This window comes from Cupressus sempervirens, chromosome 10 (genome assembly GCF_028749045.1).
Source record: "Cupressus sempervirens isolate cs-2001-9-10 chromosome 10, ASM2874904v1, whole genome shotgun sequence".
Classification (NCBI taxonomy): Eukaryota; Viridiplantae; Streptophyta; class Pinopsida; order Cupressales; family Cupressaceae; genus Cupressus; species Cupressus sempervirens.
In genome coordinates, this window is record NC_143127.1 from 301,858,131 (window position 1) to 301,874,752 (window position 16,622).

A 16,622-nucleotide genomic window follows, 5' to 3' on the forward strand; every position below is an offset into this window, starting at 1 on the left:
TTGCCAACTATACCTTAAAAATGTTCTACATGGTGTTCTGTGCCACCAACTCATCATTCTTATCCTCCTTTTAATTCACAAATTTCTAGATAACAACTTTGTCAGCTTTGATCTAACGAATCTTTGATTTTCTCAATGATGCAACAACTCGGCATTATTTAGTTGCTGGTGCTCAACACCTCTGTGTTACTCAACATCATTGAGTTACTGGTGCTCAGCACTTCTATGTTACTTGGCATCATTGAGTTACTGGTGCTCGACACCTCTGTGTTACTCGACACCTATACTTGCTCGGCACTTGAACTTTACACAAGACTTAGCTAAAACCTTAGATCTTTGATATGTTTCAGTGTACTCATTCTTTGTATCTTTTAGTATGTCATCCAATATACTGTTTAATTAATGGCTTGACTGATCCTTATACTTCATTACAACATCATAACTTCAACCTTTCTCTAGGTGTTCTAGTTACATCTTATTGATTTCTTCCACCTTGTCAATCAACTAATTGATAGTTTAGTCTATTACACTACATACATACATACATACATACATACATACATACATACATATACACACACATATATATGTGTGTGTGTGTGTGTGTGTGTGTGTGTGTGTGTGTGTGTGTGTGTGTGTGTGTGTGTGTGTGTGTGTGTGTGTGTGTGTATGTATGTATGTATTTATGTATGTATATGTTGGGATTATTAGTCTATCTTTAGATCTTTTTCCTTTTTGTGTCTTTACCATTGGTTTGCCATCCTTTTTTTTTGCAAGTTTTGCTTTCCATTTACTAATGTTTCTGTGATTGGTAGCTTGTTTTCATAGGGTGCTAGTTTTGTTTTCCAATAGAGTTTAATCTATTACACTTTACACACACACACACACACACACACACACACACACACACACACACACACACACACACACACACACATATACACACACATATATACATATACATATACAATATATATACATATATATACATATATATACATATATATACATATATATATATATATAGATATATATCTATATATACATATACATATATATATACATATACATATATATACATACACACACACATATCTACATATATATACAATATATATGTATATATATTATATACATACACAATATATATATATATATATATATATATATATATATAGTGTAATAGATTAAACTCTATTGGAAAACAAAACTAGCACCCTGTGAAAACTAGCTACCAATCACATAAACATTAGTAAATAGAAACCAAAACTTGCAAAAGAAAAAAGATGACAAACCAATGGTAAAGACACAAAAAGGAAAAAGATCTAAAGAAAAACTAATAATCCCAACATTAGTGGTAAAAATATTAACATTAGTGAAGAAGAGAATGATTTTGATAAAGAAGTCCCATTATTTAGATCCTTTGAGGAAAATATTATCCAGAATGTGTTTATTGAGGTGAATAACTCTCTCCTCAAAACATTCCCTAAAGTTTCAGAGGAAAAGAATGAGGAAAATAGAGAAAAGACTTTCCCAATTACAAGCATGGTCTATATGGATGAGGTCAATATAAAATTATTGGAGGAGGATCTCAAAAGGATTGAGATTCATCCTCCTTTGGCTATTCTCCAATGTGCAAAGATTGTCTATATGTATACCTTCAAAATGGAGCAATAGACTTTTAACTCCATAGAAAGTTCAACATTAATTATAGAGCACTAAATGCAATGGTGGAGGAAGTTGATAATAAATAGAATGAGAGTCTTATGTCTAGAGCTACTGGGAATGATTAAGAACATCAAAAGAATAACTACAACCATGGTCAATAATTACCAATAGATGTTAGATTCCTTGGTGGAGAGTATGAATAAAATTGTACGTAATGTTAATTTTAAAGAGGAAAAAGTAAAGGTGCTAGACCTAGATGAGGCTAAGGGTGCAAAAGAGTCTGCATGTAAGAAAAGAGCTAGATATTAAATTAGGAAGTCGAAGGTGAAGAATGATGAGTGGATCAAAGAGGATATAAAAGAGATCATCAACAAGATCAAGGAAAAGAAGGAGAAAATATCTTTTGAGTCATCTTAATGTTGGGATTATTAGTTTGTATTTAGATCTTTTTCCTTTTTGTATCTTTACCATTGGTTTGTCATCTTTTGTTTTTTTTTTGCAAGTTTTGGTTTCTATTTACTAATGTTTCTGTGATTGGTAGCTATTTTTCACAAGGTGCTAGTTTTGTTTTCCAATAGAGTTTAAACTATTACACTTTGTACACACACACACACACACACACACACACACACACACACACACACACACACACACACATATACACACACACACACACACACATATAAACATATATATACATACATATACATATATATATCTATGTATATATATGTATATATATACATAGATATATATATATATATATATATATATATATATATATATGTATATGTATGTATATATATGTTTATATGTGTGTGTGTGTGTGTATATATGTGTGTGTGTGTGTGTGTGTGTGTGTGTGTGTGTGTGTGTGTGTGTGTGTGTGTATACATATATATATATATATATATATATATATATATATGTATAGATATATATATACATATATACATACATACATACGTACATATATATATATATATATATATATATATATATATATATATATATATATAGTAATGACAATTAGGGTTTTAGTTCCTCTATAAATAAACATGTTTTAACCCTTAATAAAATAATATGGAATAAATCTAATCAATGAATGAATTAGATGCAAAGAAATGTACATAGTAAAAATATATGAAATGCAATCTATAACAATAATAAATGTAACCCCAAAGAATTAAGGGGTCAAAGTTAGCTTCACCAAAAGAGGGAAAAACCTGATGCAAAATGGAAGATCCCAAGTCACAAAGAGAAATGCCAAGAGACCAAGATGTACTTGTAAGATGAAAGAAAGAGGTTTAGGAAATCACATTCACCAAAACGAAGCTAAACACCTAATACAATGAAGAAAATAAGTATGTTAAGAGATATAACTTCAAAATCAAAAAGTGGAGATGTGTCATGTACACCAAAATGTTTAGTCATAAGATGAAGTCATGCAAAAGGATAGGGCCTCCATATTACACTAACATTCAATACAAGAGAACAAGGGGATTTCAAAGATAAATCTCCATATAATTTTAGTTATATTAGCAAAATCGAAGGAGATAAAGGGATGCTAATGCTAAACCCAAATTACATCAATGAAAGTATGTAAGAAATTCCTCTCACATGCAATGTAAAATTGATTAAAGATGTTTAAATGTAAAAGTGTAATTTATTTGATTGATTAAAAGAGGAGTGTAAGATAGTACTAGGAACTAAATTTAAACATTCAATGAAATCAAGTTATGAAAATAAGTCTAGACAAAAAGATAAAATAAATGAAAAAGTAGTTACCTTGAAATTTGAAGAGAAAATATCTATTTGGCTCCAAAAATTATGGATCTCAAATTATGAGGGACCTTCCGACTACAAATTTTCAATCACAATAGAAAATTTTGTAAATTCTAATTTTTAGAGGGTCTCATGAAGATGTTGACTAGGTAACCATGTTCCTAAAGAATAGTAGAAAGATTGACACAAGTTCTTTGGAAATGGTTTGGATAATATCTTTTAGATCTATAGTCACAATTCTGCTAACCTTTTGCTACACATAGGAAAACTTGTTTTTTAGTGTTTTGTTTTTGTTGGATGATGGATTGCATTGGTCAAGTTATAGATTGAGGAATCAACCTTTAAATTAAGATGTAAATATAATGATAAAGTAAATGTTAACATGTATAATTATTGAATATATCAAATGAGAGACACAATTACCTTTGTATATGTCACTAAATTTTATATGTGTTCATGTATTTAGCTATAATATCTCAAACTCAAACATTTTTTCACAAAAATCAAAGAATCTAAAACGTCATGAATATGAATTTATGTGACATGTGATGATGGAGGATAGAAGAACTAGAATGATTTCAAAATAATAAATCTCCTCCCTAGAATAAAAAATCCTCTACCACCTTGAAGGAATAATCATGATGCAAGAAGGAAATGGTTGAACTTGAATACTTGAAGATGATTTAAGGATGCCTCATGAATAAGTATATACTTTTTCTTGATTTATTAAATTATATGAGAGATGGAAATTAAGGGCCCAAACATCCTTATATACTAATTTTTGGGATAAAAAAAATGTAGGTCAACGCGGGAGTGAGTGTTAAATAGTTGAAAAACTTGAGGCGCTCGAGGCCCTACAATCAAAGACTCCTCAGGGAAGGAGTCAATGCAGTTGTCTTAGTTAGTCTCTTTCTTTAATATGTCAATGTAGGATTCAAATATTATATAATAGGTTGACAAAGTTGACCTATTCTTGAGGGGTGTCCCAAAAAGAGGTCTCGGAGGCCTCAGAGAAGGTTCTTAAGGAATTGGGAAAATTTGAAACTGCAAGAAAATATGACCAAGAAAGTAATAAAATATAACTAAATAGACCATAAAAAAAATTAAGAGATAATTTATAAATTTGGGAAGGAATATTAGGACAAGAGATATATAAAAACCATGCTAAGGAGGGCTAAAATATCTCAAAATGAAGTGCATCCAATTTAAGATGGCATGCTTTCCTCCAAAATTTTTGGTACACAACTGGGGAGGATGTTTTCTAGGCTACTTGTGACTTCTTTAGAATGGGTAAAGTAGAAAAATACCTTAATTCTACCTATATTTCTTTAATTCATAAAATTGGTGACCCTAAGTAAATTTTTGATTTTTGTTTGATAAGTATTTGCTATACCCTATATAAAATCGTATCTAAGATTATATAACTAATAGACTTAAAGGGGTCCTGGATGAATTTATATCCCAAAATAAATAAATAAATTCTTGGTGGTATAAATATTCTAAATGTTTTAATGTTTACCCATGAGCCTCTCGATTTGAATGATTATAACAAAAATGATAGCATAATGCTAAAATTTGATATGTCAGAAACCTATGAAAGAGTTAATTATAAATTCATTGAAGTAGAGATCATACAATATGGGTTTAAATAAAGGTAAAAATTAAGTGTTGTGACCTTTAATAAGTACTTGTTTTTGGTCAATGGTTTCCCCTCTAGTTTTTTCTCATTACATAATTGTTTGAGATAGGTGGATCCCCTTTTTCCCTACCTATTCATTTTTTACATCCATGTCCTTAAAGGAACATTGGAAAAACATGAGAAAATTAAATCCTTCAAGATGTCAATATTTCTTCCTATCTCCATCCTTTTACTCATAAAAAAAATAAAAATGATGACATGGTCCTTTTTGGTGAATCTTTTGTCCTAGAAGTTTGAGCTAGAAGAAAATCATGGATTGTTATGCCTTCCTCTTTGGGCTATATATAAAGTATAACAAATGAAAGTTATACTTCTTTAATATAGATAAATTCCCTTATATTAAGATAATGATAATTTTGGTTTGTGAAATAATATCCCTACTCAACTCCAACTTGGGCTTACCTCTCATTTTGAAGTTCCCCACCATATATATATATATATATAAACATTTGAAAAGTATTTGAACTTCCTTGTAGAGAGGTTTCAAAAAACATTTTTGGTTTTCTAGAATGGAAAGATTTTGAGCCTTGGGGGGTAAAACTCAAATTCCTTAGTCTTATGTATAGAGTGTTCATGTCTAATTTATGCCCCTCTTTCTAATTCTTCTTGTAGTGGCTAACACTATTACAAAAATTCAAAAGGACTTTATGTGGACAAGTACTATGGAAAAATAGAACTTCATATCATCAAGTGGGATCATTTGTGCACTTCTATTGGTGGGGTAGTCTTGGTATTATCTTAAGAATTGAAAAAAGAATAAATACCTTATCTCTAAAGTTAAGCAGACTCTATTAGAGGGTAAGAATAGTGGACCGAAAATGTGAGAGGCAAATACAAAAAATTATGGAAGAGATGACTCATTCCTTTATAAGCCATTTTTTGTTAGCAAGTCACCTTTTTGGATGTGTGTCTGAAAAATAAAAAATAATTGAGGGATGTGAAGAGGAAGATGACTGGGAATAGGAAGAGTGTGTTGTTATGGTAAAAAAATCCAGTGTAGGAATTTCCCCCTTAAAGATGCTTTTCCTTCTTCTTAGTTAAAATAATGGCTTATGATCTCCCTATTCTATAAGATGGAAAATCACCTAATTTAGAATGATGGTAAAGCTACTTGGAATAACCTATCTATGACTTATGGTATTTAGAGAGTGGTCATAATAGGTATCCTAATACAAAAGAGAGAGGAGATGAGGGATTTAGTTTTTCTTCTCCTATACCATGAGCTCTTTCACCAAGAGGTAAAGGATAAGTACATTTGAAGATATAAAAGGAATGCATATTTCTTAGTTAAGTATTCTTACAATTCCTTAGAAGAGAGGACAGAGTTGGAGCCATTCTAGTACAATATTTGGGTCCTCAAATTAATCTCGAAAGTTGAATATTTTTGGTGGGTAGTGGCACATGGAATAATCCTATTAGTGGATAACCTTTTAAAAAGGATATTATAGTATAAGAATAGATGTGTGGTATCCAAAACGGAATATGAATCTATTTTCCACCTAGTTTTACATAGTCATTACACTAATGAGGTTTGGTATCTTATTTTCTTTGTTGTGTAGGTAGATTAGATAATGCATCATTCAGTTAATTTATTGAGATATCAGTGGAAGTACTACCCCATTAATCACATGATTATTAAAAATATATAGTAACTTATCCTTCCATATGTGACATATAATATGGGGAAGGATAGAGATAATAGGATCTTTTAGTATAAGATGAGACACCCCTTTGTTTTATTTTAGATTATCAAACAATAAGTGAGGTAGAATGAAAATGTTTCTACCTAGAGGAAGGGAAATGTTTTCCCTAATCTTAAGGACTTGATAATCAATAAGAAATGGAATAGCTATTATAGCCTAATTATCGTAGATTGGTTGATTATCTGAAGAAGAAAATAAACCAAGTGTCTCCCTTTGGAGGAATGATGGATCAAATTTGATGTTGACATATGTTTCAAAGGGAACCCATGTATCTCACTCGTAGGGATTTTTATAAGGACCTAGAAAGCAGTCCTAATTAATTTTTATAAGATAATTATTGGGAACAATACCAATAATTATACATAAGATATGAAGATGTGGTATGGTATTAAATACCTTAAAGGTATCATAGTAGAAAAGGTAGTCCTTGATGGGGAATCTAAATTTAATATTTTCTGTCTTCATCTAAAAGTGAAATTCCCTTGGCCTATAAATAAGTCTATGAAGTGTTGTAGAAGGATGACTGCCTTCTTTTCTAATGTCAAAATCCAACATTCTCTTCGAGAATGTCTAACATAGTTGTTGATTTCTTGGCTAATTTAGGATTGAGTAATCAAGAGTAGTCTATTTTAATTTTACCAATTGTCCTTGGGATCTATAAGAAATACTTTCCAATAATAAAATACAAACTTGATAATTGGTTCAAGTAGAGGTATATAGAAGGCCTCTCTATCCTCTTTGTTGTGTGGGTTATTTTGAGGATTGCTTTAGTCAATGGTCAAAACTTAATTAGAAGGGGTAATAGTGAATCTAATATTAAATGTTCAATGGTATGTTGGGGTAACTTGAAAAGGTATTTCTTCTTCAATTCCCTGGGAGGATACAAAAGTTTCAAAATTTTAAATGGTCTAGGAATGTCTAAAATTAGCAAGCCTTTATGCTTATCTAAAGTATTGGTTTGTGTAAAGTTGGAGAAAAATTTAGCTAAAATGCAAAATTGGAAATAATATTGTACCAAGAGATTATCTTAGAATGTAGCACTTTTATGTTAAGGATAGTAATAACAAAATGATGTAGAAAAAATATTTGCATCAGTTAAAATACATAGGTTTCATTATGAAGGAAAAATGCAAGATCTCCCACATGCTAAAAATTCATATGACTAATGACATTGGCCTTTTCAAGGATGATAGTTTAATAATGGATACTTTTAGTGTTATGATAATAATTACTCTTGATTATACTCACTATTATAAGAATACTTTCCAAATTCTACATTAACAAAACCTTTCGCCAAAGATAACTCATGTAATAGGTTATAGTTTAGGATTTAGAGAGTTGTAGACATTACAATACAAGGTGAAACTAGGGAAAGTATTGAGAAAGTGTAATTATGCAAATCCTTTGAAAAATAAGAGTTGAGAATGTTTAGAGTGTTAAAAAAAATGATGATCTTTGGGATTATTCTTATAGGCTTTGGATATCTAACTACATCCAAGATATAAAGGGATTTGACAACACACTATTCTTAAAAATTTCTAACTCTTTTAAAAAGTGCATGTTATAATCAATAATATTAAATTTGTAGTAACGTCATAGTTTATTGAGGAAGCTATGGGTCTGGACTATAGTGGTGCATGTATTGGGAGGAATAGAAACAAAGACTACAAAAAATAATAGAGGAATTATTTTCACAAGGATGAGAATCCTATTATGGTTAAATCTAAAAATGGATATGATTTTCCTTCCCTCCCCACTCCTTATGCATTATTTTCCTTAGTTATGACAAAAAAATTTACCCTAAAGGGTCTTTCACCACCTTCCATGGCTATAAATTTCCTCTGTTAAATAATATTATTCATGGGGAACATATTAACGTTTCATTATTTCTATATTCATCTTTAAGTAATAGCATTAGTAAGGGTGATTATTGTTGTATTCATCTTTTAGTAACAACATTAGTAAGGCCTAATTTATGTCATCTATCAATATGTGCACAAAACTTTTCCAATCACTAGAAGATATCTTACCTACTTATAGCCAAGAAGACCTCCTAAAATCTCTATGAGAATTGAACTAATGAGTAGTGAATCTCTCAAGGAAACCCCAAACCATATTCCAAAGGGGAAAAAATAAGTTACCACTCTACCTCACCTTCTAAAGAGAAAATATTTCCTCTAATCTCCCTTGAAAGTATTGTTCTTGATAATAGCCTTATGAAAAGGAATCCCCTAATCGCTAAAAGAAACCCTATGAAAAAGGAGAACTTAAGTCCCTAGAAGAAAAAATTTACTCACATTGACCATGGAAAATATGAAGAGGAGATTAAATTGGAGAAGGGTATGAAAGCTAGAACATGCAATCAAAAGATAAATTACTCTATCTTAGGGGAAAGAGGTTGAGCCTTAGAAATAAGAATGACACTAAGGAGAAAATTACTTGAGAAGAAGTAGTTTAAAAAACACACCAAGAGTATGCCTCTAAAAATATTGAACAAATAAATAATTTTGAGGACAAAGATTATGAGAATAGAGAAGAAATTGAGAATTCAAAGGAGGGAAAATTTATTGAGATTATAGTGAATCTAGGGAATGTGCAAGATATTGAGGAAGGAGTATGATTCACCCACCCATTTGAAAACAAGGAAGGACAATCCTACTCAAGAAACCTAGATGTAAAGTATTCTTATTAAAGGTCATCTCATGGATTATATTCATGCCCTACATAATAGAATTATTACATTGAAATAGTTCATTCCTTATTCTAACTCAATGAGGATTTTTTCTTTGTTGTCATGTCTCTATGTAGGGTTCAAGATGGTTTAATAAGTAGGGATGTTGTCCTTGGAGTAGATACTAGGATCAAAATGAAGAAGTACGTGAAAAGAAATGAGTAAGATGAAAAGAATACAAACAACCAAGAACATAAGGATTAATATGACTAGAAGAGAGAGCTTAAATGCCTCACCAAACATTGGGAGGCTATACAAACAACCAAGAACATAAGGATTAATATGACTAGAAGAGAGAGCTTAAATGCCTCACCAAACATTGGGAGGCTATTCATAGCTCTAAATAATTTTGTATTTTGTTGATATTGATAGAAAAACAGTTATTTTGTTTTGTTTTGGTTCTTATTTTGTTTTTGGTATAACATGTTTAAGACTTTTAACAATTGTATTCCCACTGTCAAAAGATAAAGGGTTTTAGATTATAGTCTTAATAACTTTTTTAGGGATAAAGACATTACTACGAATACTATTGATAGTAGTACTAGCAGTTATCATATGCTTATGAATTTGGTCAATATTTTTGATAATTTTGTTATATGATGGTTGCATGTGCATTTGACTATAATGGACATTGTTGTACTTAGGGTTGATTTATAGTATGATCTTTGCCTTTGGGTTCAAAGCCTTCTCCCTAGACCACCTTAATAAAAAATTATCATACACATCATTAAGTTCCATTTTTTTTGTATTATCAAAATATGAGAATAATTATAATTTTACAAAACATGACATTAATTTATTTCTAAGTCATAAACCAAAAATATATATTCTATAATAGAGAATTATGATTATTTCTCAATGGGGTTTATACGAGCTAATGAATTTTTAGAATCTTTTGATATAATTGTTAGAAAACATTAAACATACATTCTTGTTTATCTACTATTATCATGGGCACAGTCAAATTGTATTCTTCTTTAGATTCTAATTTTTTTATCAATTAATTTTTTTTTTTAGTATATAAGTAGCAGGCATTAATCAACAAGTTTGTAGAATTTTCTTCTTGATTTGATTATGTTTGATATTTTGCATTGACATTTCTTATCACACATTTGGATCCATCGTTAGGATGAAAGAAAGCAAATAAAATGGTGAATGAAAGAAAGAAATTTCAAAACAATATTTCTAATAATTGTACTTAAACTTTTACATTAGTTAAAAAAACCTTTTGTCTAATAATTTTATTGTAGCTCTAAATTTCGTAACTCGAACAAGTTCTCTAAAATAAAGATGTTATCCCCACATAAAAAGCTAAATTGACTTATACCTTATTCTAAACAAAGATCATAAAGATACCTATAAAAAATATATCTTCAGAATGAACTTTTTAAAGTAATATATTCATTTCTTAAACTTTAAAAAATATCATATCTATAACTATCATACATTATCATCTAAGTTATAAATGTAGGGTATGCCCCTAGATATTTGAAATAAACTAATGGCTTTAAGATTACGCAAACATGACATTAATTGAGAGAAATAGCATTTATAATTTTAAAAGGGAGAATTGTTGTTATTATTATAATAGAAATCAATTTCAAATAGAAAATACCAGATTTGTCCGGGCCTACATGAAAGATACTTCTGCAGCACAGTCCGGGTAAACCGGGGTCCCATCGAACATCGACTGGTCAAAGAGAAGAAGCATTTGGAAAAACCCTAATCCACCTCCAATCAACAATCGAAAGGAAAACATTCGCTTTTCGCGATATATTATAATAACCATTATTTAAATGATTAAAACTTTAGGTCCTCAGATGTTACCTCTTAATACACCATTCCATGCTTTGAAAATCTCCACTTGCCAAACCACTACTGATTTTCTTTGCCCACTACTCACCCACCACGACGTATCATATTGGCTTTCCATCACCCTTTCACAGTCTTTAAAACCATCATTCAATACGTAAAGGTTTTGATACCTGGAAAAAAATGGCGAATTGATTGGTATTTGGGATGAATGGAGAAGCGTGCAAAGAACCTGTTATTATCTTGTCCCTCTGGTGGATGTAACATATCTTTTTTTGACTGACTTTCTATCTGCTATTTTCTTGACTAGCAATCCTTCAATGAGATTTCACTATCTGTCGATAGAGCATTGAAAGGGGAAGATAATGCGCATGTTTGTAAAATATGTTGTATTATAAAAGCTGAACAGGGCACCGCAATAGAGACTGATGTTTGAATTGTCAGTTACGTTATAATGTAACTTGGAATGCTTGACTTGACTGCGTCGTGAACGAATGGAGAGATAGCATGACGGTGCATGGACCAAACCATTTATATTTCTATGGAACCGGTCATGTCAATTGTCTTAAAAGTAATATTATTTTTCCTGGTGACAGCTTTGGGTTTGAATATGTTCTTGTGAGTCATTCAACATACGCAGGATTACGTGATAACAATAAGTTTTCCTTTGTTAAATCTTTACTTTAGTCTCTGGAGACTAAACTTTTTGATTGCTTTTGAGTATTAGTTTCATGGAGCTGTGCAAAATGGAAAATTTGTGAAAGAAACTATAGTGTCTCCGAATTCAACAAAAATTACAAATATAAATTTCTCTTTTACTATTCGCTAATGGCACTTTTGCTGTAGTCTTTTTCAATTTTCATTAAAAAAATGTCGCCATTGCAAGTGGCATTATGAAAACTGAATAAGTGGGACAAATGTTTTGATAGTTGGAAAGGGTGTTGAACAGTTGGTGATTAACTTTTCTACCAGGTGGCTCCTTACTTTAGCGAACTTTCAAAATTATATTACACTAAATGCTCTCCACCTTTTAAGAATGATTGTTTAGAAAGAATTCTTGAATTTTCTTTCCTCTTTCTCTATATGTCACTTTACATTTCCGGAGGGGCTTATGGTGGCATTGCCACAACAACCGTGACACCCCTTGAGTGCATTAGAATTTTATTCCAGGTTCAATTTTTGTTCTCAGTTTTTGAATTCACATTTTGGATTACAATTAGATTTTTTTTGGTTAAATTTTAAATATTTATCTTGGCTTTTTACTTTTCTTTGTGAAGGTATTTCTTATTATCAGTAAGCTATTTATTTTTTGGGCAGAAATGCATTTCACATCTCTTTCAAAAAAAATTTAACATGATTCTATATCTTTTCTAAAAATCTTTGATTAAATTTTCATAAGCAATGCCAATTCCTGATATCTTGAATCATTTAAATTAGGTCAAGACCTTTGAAGTTTGAACTTCCTGTGCATAGCTAATGGAGTGAAGGACTTATTTTCAGCAAGATTCTGAAATACCATTAATTTTTTGTGCGTGCAGTGGATAAGTTTTAACTTCAGTGGACAAGTCTTAATGTATCAATTCTTTGTTGAGTAAAAAACCATAAAACATAATAATTATAAAAAGTTAGAAGTTGTTTAATTTTTATTTTATTAGTCCCTGCCATTTAAGAGACTAAAATTTTCTTAATCAATTTGTCTTAAAAACTCTTAGAAAGTTTTAATCATTTTATTATATTAGTTAATTTTTCAATAAACCATTTTTATTGGTAGTCTTTTTCTAACAAATTAGTAAAAATAGATGATCTGCAGATGACATTTTCAAAATAGATTTTGTGGTCATCTATGCTTCCACATTTTGCTTTGATGTAGAGGGATACATAATGTGCAAATGTTTTTCAGTTTCTAATTGAGCTCAATTTATTGATGAGCAGTGGCCAATGTGAAACTTAAATGTAGCAATCTAAATCTAGTGTGTGATGAGGAGTTGATGCTCAATATATTTTCAACTACTCCTTTTTATTTAAAGTGGTAAGAAAGAATACTTTTTATTGAGATTTCAAGGTGCTTGTGCTTGTGAGAAAATATATTGTTCATTTTTAGGCTTTAAGCATAGATGGCTTATCAATTAAATTCTTTTAAATTGTCTTGTTGTTCCAAACAACATAGACTGAGACATTGGGTCCCTTTTTTATTGTTTATTTATCATTTTATTGAAAGATCTTTGTGTCAATTTCAAATTGGTTTTGTAATTCAAGATAAAAACATAGGTCTTGTTTTGTTGAAAGGTAATGTTTAAGATGTGTATAATATTTTAAAGTTGTTTGAAGAATGATTCTAGTTTTATTTTTTATTTGTTGTATTTTATATGATAGCAAAACTCTAAGTTGATACAATGGAAAAAAATTAATAGATATTTATTTAATTTAGAGTTAAGAATTAAAGTACATATATTATGTCTAAATTTGTTTGAGAAGTATCTTAGTTTCTTTCTTTGTTTATTGTATTTTATGGAGAAAAAAATATAAGTTAACATGGGAGTACAAGTCTAATTTGGTGGTTGTTTGATTTGGAGTTACAAATTAAGGTTTATATATTATGTCAAAGTTGCTTGGATGATGATCCAACCATCATCTCTTATCTACTACATTTCATATGAAAGCATAAATCTAAATTGATACATCGGTTTGCTAATACTGAATGACATAATCTCTTAGTTATTGCCTCTTAGGAAAACTTAAATTTTGGTAGAAAATTCCATTAAACTATATACCCTTACCTTTAATGGTTATAGTTATCTAATTGAACTATAATTTATTTGCAATATCATTAAATTCTAGAAAATATTATTACTATGGATGGACATTAATAAATGTGATATATATTAAATAATTGAATTGGCATTTGATGAATGAGTGCAAATAGCTCTATTAGGGTTTCTAGAAGTGAGGAGGAGGTGATAGATGAGGAAGATGATGATGATCTAGATGGCTTGTTAGTTTGGGCCATTGGTTTCCATTAACAGTGTCATTGTGCGAGCTTCTTGCATGTCTCTCTCTTTTGGAGGCATGATCTAGTTTTCTCTATAGAACAAGGGTGCCCTATTGTGGCTCTTTGTTGGGGGCTTCTCTTCACCTTTTCTTTGTGGGTGTAGTGTTGGGTGCCTTCACTTGGTTATGGGAGAACTTCTAGTGGTGTTTACTACAAGCTAAAGTTTTCTAGGTTGTGGCTCTCTTCTCTCCTGTCTCTTTTTGGGTTGTGGGTCTTTCCTTCTCTATGTCTTTAACTAATGAGGATTCTTTCCCAGTCACATCTTGTGGTGAGTGTAACTCTTTTCTCTTTTTAATTTTCTCCTCTTGACAATGGTGGTGTGTCGAGTTTTGACTAGTCTTGCTACCCCTTTTGAGGTGCAATATTTTTTCCATTTCTTAGTGGGGGTTAATGTCCTTTCCTTCTATGTTTCTTCTTTCCTGCTTCTTGTTGTGGTAGTAGCCCTATTGAGGTGGAGGCTCATCTTTCTAAGGTGGTTCATTACTAGCCAGGATTTTTTTTTGTAGGTGGTCTTCTTCTTCTTCTATGGGTGTGTTGGGAGGCTATACTAGAGATCTCTCCTTCTGGGCTCCATAAATTTAGATTTTTTTGCTAGCTCACTTTATTTGTGTAGGTTTTGGTGTGTTTCTTTCTAGTGGCAGTTTAGGTGCTAGTTCTTCTCAATGGTGGTCTTGGTGTAGTATTGGTTTATCCATCTTCTCCCAATACTTTGATCTTTCATGACTAGTGGATCTAATTCTTCTTAGATAGTTTACTGTTGGCTTCTTTGTTCCTTCTTCTCATTGGCTTTTAGTGAGGCATTCACAGTTCCTTCTTCTATTGTGCTTTACTTTTTTTGAGTTGAAGTTTTTGGGACTCTATGGTAGTTGTTTTAGGTAGTTTTTACAATCTAATTTGACACTATGGTTTCTTCCCCTACTAATTGTGAGGGTATTGCTTGTATTGTTTCTCACTCTTTTATAGTATTGTTCACCTCTCATGCTTTTTTATGGTTGGTTCTACACAAATTTATTTTCTTGTTTGAGGTTGTTGGTTCCCTTCTACCCCCAATATTGTTTTTGTGGTTTGCATTTGTTCTTTCTTTTTCCAATTCTCCTGCTTCTTGTTGCTTTGGGTTTTTTGGTTTTCTTTTCTCCTTTGTTTTTTTGTCCCTTTGGTTGTGGCTCCATTCAAAATCATTTTAAGTTTACTTCTCATGAATTTCTTCCTTCTTATCATTTCAACTTTATGTTACTTTATGATATTAATAGCTCTTATTTGTAAAATTTTGGGCACTGTCCTACTTTATCTAATTAGAAAAATTATAAATGTGAATTTATCTCATTCCTTTAACAATTCAACGACTTTTGTTACACATAAGAAGGAAATGATCACAATTGAGTTAGTACTAAGGGGGTTGTGGGATGGTAGGGAGGGTGAGGGGGCGAATAAATTTTGTGATTAAACTTCATGCTTTAAAAAATTCACAACCATAAAAAATTAGAACTGAAAGATAAACATTAATTCAAAGAGGATACCAACACCATGTTTTTAATTGTGGAACCTAGTCAAGGAGAAAAACCACAATGGGCATCAAATACACTAGATAATGTACTAGCACAACTATTCAATTTTAGGTAGAAGGGTATTGCATTTGAATTAAGGAACACTATTAGAGTTTACTACTAAGATACAATATAAACAAGCTTGAGATTACAACAAGAGAAACAATCTTGTTTAAACAAGGGAAATAATTCTAAGATGGACTATAATCTATTGTTGAAAATAATTGACTAGTTGTGAACTAATAGGTAGGGTCTTTGAAATACCAATACAAATTCAATGAAGTACATCAACTCTTCATCTCAGTAGATTCCACTCACATGTCTTATGTTTATCTCTAAAAAAATATGTTTAGACCCTTTTCCATCCTTCACATTAGTCACTCCCATCACTCTCATTACTATTAATGATTTCATCTTTATATAGCATCAATATAAACAATTCTGACCTTAATAAATAAAAAAATTAACAATCAATGTGATTTAGGATACGTCAATCAAGACATAACTAAGACACAAATTGATGCAAGAGTGTCTTGGGTATAAGGGAAATATTGCACTGGCCAATTATATTTATGCTTTTATTTTTCAATAAGGGTTATTTGAGTTTAGACTTACTATTTGTGGAAAATTA